An 8,725-nucleotide genomic window follows, 5' to 3' on the forward strand; every position below is an offset into this window, starting at 1 on the left:
TTCATGCAGTGATAAATGATGTAGTTTGTTTGTTTGTTTGTTTGTTGTTTGACTCCGCAATATTCCTGCTATACCGCTGTGGTCTGTAAATATCAAGTCTGGATCAGACATTCCAGTGATAAACTATCTTTATGCGCATCGATCTACCGCCTCAAACTAATTTTAAAGCAACCCATGTTTGTCTGGTCGAGACTCGATTATTTACAGACCACAGCCATATCGCTGGAATATTGCTAAATGTTGCGCGAAACTAAACTCACTCACTAATTTTAACGAGTGAAAGAACATAGGCTCGTTTTGTGCATTGACCTAGAGAGAACATAAGAAAACATGCAATGTTTGCAATGTGGATAAGTATAGTTTTACGCCGCTCTTGGCACTGTTCATAAAACCAGGGACGCCAGAAATGGACGTCATACAACTCGCCCGTGACAAACACGTCTTTAAAACGTTATAGTTGAGCTTTTTGACACATGAGGGAAGTAACGACTGTTACACTAACCACTGATTGTCCGGCATTGGATTTTCATACTCGTGGATTTCGTGGACATATGTCATCGTTTCCCATTTGCGTAAAGTTTGCAATTTTTCATATCTGCTTCCATTACATATACACATATATATATCCACGATTACGGATCCAGGGTGGTGGGGGTTAATTCTTCCTTTGAAAATTTCTCGATCCGCCGATGCATTCATACTTCCGTTTGCTTATAAGACACGTTATCGTACGCACTTAATTCTACTGAAGTGTGTTCACTTTCAAGACGTCGAGTGTTTTACACCTTCAAGTCGCATTCAGTCGTATGGTTATATCAAGTTTGCCATACCCTCAGTTTCTCTGCATAATCGGATCAGTTCATGCTTCAAATAAACACAGGTGATCGCGATATTCCCGGTATGGGTTCTCACACTTCTGGGCAACACAAATATGTTATCATGTATTACTTGTTTGATATTGACAACTGATTGCCAGGGTGGCAAAATATATCATGACAGGTAAGTAATATAATATGTGATTACAAAGAGGATATTAAGCTCTAATGTGTGTTCTAATGTAATGTTCTGTTTATTATCAAAGTCCACAAATTGAGAAAAAGACAACTCAAATGTACTTTTTAAAACTACCCTACCCCTTCGACGCCGACTTCCCCCCCCCACCAAATAAAAAAAAAAAAAAAAAAAAAAAAAAAAAAAAAAAAAAAAAAAAAAAAATAAGAATCAATAATCAAACGATATTCATTTAACGATCATCGATCTGTATGGCCTGTGTCTATAACAATGCTTGACTGTTCTGCACTTTTTTGCAAGTCATTGATGTTTTCCAGAAGTTTTTCGAAATGCTCGAATGCACGGCGGGGATGGTCTAAGGGAGGTAAATGCAGTGATAACATCTCATGACTCAGCACATCTGTCCACCATATTACCACCCGCCCTTAACGTGTGACACAGTTTCACGTTGTTGTCGACTCCGTACACACCTGCCAGATTTCTCGGCTTAAGGTGTTGTAGAGATACCTGGCAACATAATGGCGGGCAGGAAGCTGATTAAAGTCGATGTCGTGAGCGACGTCATCTGACCATGGTGTTGGGTCGGCAAAAGGAAGTTGGAGACGGCAATGAAGGCACTCGCTGACAAGTTTGAGTTCCGCGTTCGCTGGGAGCCCTTCCTCCTTCGGCCCAACACCCCCGTGGAAGGTACACCCAAATCTGCCAACTTCGCGGACCCCAAGAACCCGGGGTGAGTATACAGACCGTAGAGACTTGTATCGTGCTGGCGTGAGTGAGTGAGTGAGAATGAGAGTGAGTGAGTGGGTGTATCTCCATACATACAAAGCTGTGTATCTCTCACCTTCGGCCACATAAAGCGTGCTCTTGTTTCTCATAGCTAGCGGGCTGAGCTTACCATCACCTACTTGCTTACGTTCAACCTTTATTGTATTTTCAGATATTCCTGTGATATATTTGGCTTTCAGGTGGCAGGCGCTCTTCTTCATTTGTAATTTTATTTTGCGACTCAAATCCCTTGATTTCTGTGGAACTTTACACCTTTTCTACGAAAAATAAAGACTTGAGAGTTTCAAAGATTCGTATACACATTTTGAGAGTCAAAGTTGCATTTTCCAAGTGTAAAAAAAAAACTTAGGGTCGGGTCGAATTTTTAGGTCTGACACCAAACAAGAGTATTAACTTCAACTGTACTGAAATGTACTCAAAAGTAATTGAAACGTCACCGTGACCATGCAGTCAGTAAAAGCATAACAGATCGATAGCTGCTAGAGAACCGCCCTATAGAACAACAGGAGCGAGAGACAGGGGTGGTTGCGGGGGCGGTGAAAGAGGAGCACAAGCTAGGGAGCTGTGCACTGTGTTTAATATTTTTGGACGACACCCTCATCAACAGTTTCACACCAACCCCAGTGACAAGTTACCAGACCGAAAATATCACTGAAACTTCAAATAACGTGCTGTGTCGTTTTATCAGGTTATTAGATGACTGTTTTAACCCGGAACACCAACATGACCACCAATAGCACAGAATGTTTGTCGTGAACAAACACTGAAACTGAACAAGGCATTTCTTTTATTTAACCACTGCTGTACTGTATTACCCCGTCAATGTGGACAGTCATGTTTTTTAAATTAAGTAATGATCGTATTTGCTTAGCAGTTTCAGCTTTTGTAGCCGCTAATACGCCAATACTACCGTCGTATTTGTCTACGGAAGTTCAAGCTCAAATGATTTAAATCATTATCATATAGGGATTATCAAAAGCATATGACAGTGTTTCGGGATAACTACTGGCGGTTGCCTAGCAACAAAACTGTGGACTCAAACTCAATACTCTTGTACAAGTGAACTAACACTGCTCATACCCAGAGTGGATGAGTTTAGTTTTACACCGCTTTTAGCAATATTCCAGCAACATCACTACAGGGGACACCAGAAAAGAGCTTCACACCTGTGGGAAATCAATCTCGGATCTTCGGCGGAACAAGCATTTACGTATTTTTCAATACAGCTGATGCACAGTTGCAATATTTCTATCTTTAAGTCACCTGTAAGTCACAATCCAAATACTTTTCACAATACGTATGTTGTTTGGGGGCAAATGATCCCAACACACCACGTGTATTTTTTATCATTCTTTCATCAACATCCACTGAAGTTATTTTTGATGTTTAAACAATCGTAAAACAGTCGACCATGGAGTGTAGTTATGCCAATGATTACTTACGGGAATATATTTGGTACAGTACCAGTTATAAAACAGTAGCACTCATTATAACAAGACTCGCCTACCATGTATATGTCTGGAGATGCTGGGTGTTGTCAGGTGAGTCATGTTTTTTCTCGTGATTTTAAGATACAGCGGTGCTGTTAGTGGGTGGAGTTTCTTATGCATGTTCCTCCATTACAGGGTCAAGTACCTGAAACAAGTCGGACAGGAAGTAGGAATCGACTTTACCCACAAGGCCGCAGTTGTACCCAATACCCTCAAAGCTCATGCGTTGTTGGACCTTGCCAAACAGAAGGGGGGAGAGGGAAGTCTGCAGGATGACGTAGCTGAACGCCTTTTTGACGTAAGCACCAAGAACACGTTAGACTCGAATTTGATACGGAGACTTTTGTTGGAGAGTATATTTATGTTCAGGGACAACTGGAAGATCAAGTCAAAACATTGATTACACAGTTGTCTCTTTTCCTTTGCTGGATAGGTTCGTCAAATGAGCGCAAAACCCAGTCCAGAATTTTGAGACCAACTCATTCAACTGGCTATATTAGACATAAATCAGTATTATTTGTTACATTTAATTACTTTTATATTGCAAACCAACGCTCCTTCACTCCCATAAAGCAGACCTCCCAAAACGCTGACTTCCCAAAACGCAGATACAAATAGCACACTAATTACTTGGGCCATGCTGGTCACCCCTAATTGATGAATGGCCTGGTCCACCCGTTCATAAATACAGAGAACAAGAAGGGACAATGTGGATATCCTTGTCTGACACCAGTGGCGCAATCAAAATAATGAATACCATTTGTTTAAACATAAATATTTCCAGGACTGGAACCGGATTGGTGAACAAGCAGGAGGTATAACAATCTTGTTAATGATGGCTTATATGATTTACATTAAGTGTTACCATTATAGTTTATTATTACTCCCCTTTATATATAGAGGTGTTAAAATGACAGCAGTCCATGTAGCTTGAAAATGACCTGTACACAGTATCTGCAAAAACAATATGATAGGCAGGGCGCAATCAGATCTCCCTCTTTAAAAAATCTGTTGGAATACTGGTGTCTCCTGGTTACTTATTCAGTTTAGTATCGTCTATTGCAGGTATAATTTCTGATATTATATCAATCACAAAAGCACACTAAATAAGCACAAGAAAACACATGGCTGGAGTAACCAGTAAGTCAGTTGAATTGTGAATCATTGTACGACGTTTTCCTACAGGGCAATCTGTGACTTCTTAGTTAAAGACATGTGGCCTAACCCTAGACATAGAAATACGATTTCATTAAACTTTAAAGTTAACATTAATTTGTAGATACCATTTTCTCATGAAGCAAGGAATTCGAATTCGGTGTAACCATAGTTGTTTGTTGTGTCTCTTTTCACTTTCACACAAGAAAATTCGGATCGACTGAAAAGTAGGTCATTGTCTGAATGTTAATGAGACTGATGTTTCGGTTTGTAATATTGAAAGCTATGTATATTTAAGCGGATATTTCTTGTATATTTGTAGGCGTATTTTACACAAGGAAAGTTCTTAGATGACGACGTCGTAACAGGAGTGGCAAAAGAGGCTGGCCTCGACCCGACAGAGGTCAGGGCCTATATCAACAACGACAAGGTCATTGAGGACATCCGTACAAGAGCGTTGTCATGGAATCAGAAAGGTGTTTCCGGTATGTCACTGGTGATTCAATCACTAATGATTCAAAATCTGTGGATTCTATACATTATGAAGAAGACTAAGGATATCTGTGGACAGAGCACTTCATATTGAGCAAAGGATTTGTGGAAAGCATTCTAAAATCCCGAAACAGACATGAAGTCAGACATTAATATTCCTTACACGAGTACTACCACTTTCCCAAGATCCAAGGCACAAAGCTGGAATAGATTTTACATTTATGACTTTGATTTTGCATCGTATTCCTCGAAGCGTGTATTTCATATATTTATAGAAAGCTGTAATGCAAAGACCCGTTATGAAGTAGGTGTAGGTTTACCTGAGGTTCTGAATCTTCTACCTCGTCGGACCTTTTTTTCCGGGTAAATGACACCCGTGAAGATCCGGGTGAGAACTGGTCTTCGGTAACCATGCCTAACGGATCGGGAGGTTAGACTGTCTGACGTGGTTGACACTTGTCATCGATTGCGTCGATTGATGCTCATGCTGTTGATGATTGGACTATCTGGTCCAGACACAATTATTTACCGACCGCCGCCATATAGTTGGAATATTGAAGAGTGCGACGTAAATCAACAAACCAATAACAAATTTCTTTTTTTTCATCCGAGAACGTTTGTATTCTTCCACGGAACGATGTTTTTTGTACATTAATTTCGTTTTGTTTCGTCTTCTTAAAGTTTGTCATGAAAATAACTGCACTCATATAAAGTATATTCTCACACAAGAAATCCCCACGTGTATCTCATCTGTGTGTGGGTTTGACAAATGACGAAATAACATGGCAAAACTACTTGAGAACAAAGGTTCCCCGCTCACTGGAACTGTATACCGTAGCCGATAAATTTGAGGCGAAGCCACTCTCGTACTTACCTTTCCTATAGTACTGTGCATTTTTACTTGTATATACTCCTTTGAAGGCGCCCTCACACATTTAGACCTGAACACTTTAGACCTGAAACACACTCTCCCTTGTACAGAACAAGATCATGAGAGTCATTTTCAAAGTTCAGTTTGTGTCATGGATGTAAAATACATTTGTAACTTTGCAGCATGATTTGTTTCGTTGCTGACACTGGTTACAGTAACTGTAACTGTGTAACATGCTTCGTCCAGTGACAAGTGCAGTATCTGCTACTTCAGGTGTCCCGTTCTACTACATGAACGACCTGCCTATGTTCTCGGGGGCGCAGGATGTGGAGAAGTTCAAGAAGATGATGGAGTTGGTGGCAGAGGAGACTGCACAAAAATAAGGTACAGCTTCAAACAAACGGTGTGCGTCTGGATGTGTTCATGCAATCTTTCTTAAAACACGTGTACAGGTGGGTACGTATATAAATGCACACATGTGTTTGTGTGCACGTTCGTGTGTGTGTGTGTGTATACAAACATGCGTTTGTGAGCTTGCGCGTGTATGTATGTACAGACGTGCTTTTGTGAGCTTGCGTGCATATGTGTGTACAAGCGTGTGTGTGTGTAAGCGTGCATGTGTTTGTACATGCCTGCGTGTGTGCGGGTTTGCGTAGGTGTGTACAAGCGTGCGTGCGTTTGTGAACTGGCATGTGCATTTGTCTACATGCGTGAATGTGTGAGGTTGCGTGTGTATGTGTGTACATGCGTGTGTGCGTCTGTGAACTGGCGTGTGTAATTGTGTACAAGCGTGCGTACGTTTGTGAACTTGCGTGTACTAGTATATGAATGTACAAGCGTGCGTGTGTGTGTGCGTTTAAATGTGTATGCGTGCAGGAAGCAAGTTTTGAAGATGGGGTACTCGTAATGAAATCACAAACGATATCATAATACTTTGACAATAATCTTTTCGTTATCTGTCTCAGTCATCCAACTTGTAGAGTGCACAGATGTAACACTGAGTGGTTGTTTCACATATTTTTCTTGCGACAATAAGACACCTTTGTAGACGCATAAAGACATTATGAGGTTCGGAGACACATGTCATCATATTTCAACTATACTGACACGTGAAGATCCAGGGTAGATCAGGTCTTCAGGAACCCACGCTTGCCACAAGGCGACTATGCTTATCGTAAGAGGCAACTAACGGGATCGGGTGGTCAGGTTCGCTGACTCGGTTGACACATGCCATCGGTTCACAATAATGCAGATCGATGCTCATGTTGTGGATCACTGGATTGTCTGGTGCAGACTCGATTATTCACAGACCGCCGCCATATAGCTAGAATATCGTTCTGAGTGCGGCGCTCATGCTGATGATCACTGGATTGTCTGGTCGTTAATGTATGGCAGTTATCTTGGCGCTAAGAGAACTTCAGAAATCTAGGCCCTAAACATGAGTGTAGTGAGTAGCCACAGCTCGGACACACAGTTTACAAGTCTGTTGTCAACTGTTTGTTATTGTCAGATAATGCACAAGTACAATAAATAAACTTCAACTTTCTATATTTTCAGATGTGAAGGACATAATGGGTGACGATCTACCACGGAATGGAACCATCATTCAACATAGATCTCGTATATCCCACACTGTGATTGTATGTCCTCTGCTGTCTTTGTATAGCTTGTTCTAAAATACCTAGCGAAGAATCGTTGCGTTTCTAGATTAATGCTTAATCTCTGAATATAAACATCTACATCTTAGTGAATATACACAGTGGCCAATTATGGAGTAATAGATTTGTTACTGTTGGTGTTGCCCTTTTGAAAAGTGACCCTATGACGACAGCCATTAAACTACCTGTGGCTGAGCTGATGTTAGTCACGTGACGAGAAGCGTAACATCAATATTATCTCTGATCGGCTTGATCGTGTCAAATGTATACTAGCAAAGGCCTGACTTAAATTTACAATTGTTAATTTATAATAAAAGTAGTTGAAAAACTTTAAAACTTTAAACTTTAGTTTGTTATTTTTTGTTACGGAAAGAAAATAATATCAACCACCCAGAAATTGCCGGTGTGAAGTGTGTCACAACAGCTGATTCATTATCCCGTCCGATGAACCAGTGATTGATGTCATGGGCAACGTTAGGCGAACTCCTGACCGACAGGTCAAATAGATCTATCCTTCAAGGACAGTTAGGTTAGAGGTCATCAATCTAAACTCGGAACGCACAAGGGACCGTAGGGGCGTCGTTGCACATCCACGTGGTATAACCCCCAATGAACAAGACAGTGTCCCCGCAGATGTATCGAGTCCATAACACACTTTCTCTCTGTGTGGAACACACTTCAGACTATCCATCTATGTGGAACACACTTGAGGATATCCATCTATGTGGAACACACTTGAGGATATCCATCTATGTGGAACGCACTTCAGACTATCCATCTATGTGGAACACACTTGAGGATATCCATCTATGTGGAACGCACTTCAGACTATCCATCTATGTGGAACACACTTGTGGATATCCATCTATGTGGACCACACTTGAGGATATCCATCTATGTGGAACGCACTTGAGGAAATCCATCTATGTGGAACGCACTTCAGACTATCCATCTATGTGGAACACACTTGAGGATATCCATCTATGTGGAACACACTTCAGACTATCCATCTATGTGGAACACACTTGAGGATATCCATCTATGTGGAACACACTTGAGGATATCCATCTATGTGGAACGCACTTCAGACTATCCATCTATGTGGAACACACTTGAGGATATCCATCTATGTGGAACGCACTTCAGACTATCCATCTATGTGGAACACACTTGAGGATATCCATCTATGTGGAACACACTTCAGACTATCCATCTATGTGGAACACACTTGAGGATATCCATCTATGTGGAACACACTTGAG

General features: G+C 41.1%; 1 pseudogene; it reads left to right on the forward strand.

Annotated features, from left to right (window-relative positions):
• Positions 1 to 1,383: 1,383 nt before the first annotated feature.
• Positions 1,384 to 7,806, forward strand: LOC137281912 (uncharacterized protein YwbO-like; annotated as a pseudogene).
• Positions 7,807 to 8,725: the final 919 nt, after the last annotated feature.

Source organism: Haliotis asinina, chromosome 4 (assembly GCF_037392515.1).
Source record: "Haliotis asinina isolate JCU_RB_2024 chromosome 4, JCU_Hal_asi_v2, whole genome shotgun sequence".
Taxonomy (NCBI): domain Eukaryota; kingdom Metazoa; phylum Mollusca; class Gastropoda; order Lepetellida; family Haliotidae; genus Haliotis; species Haliotis asinina.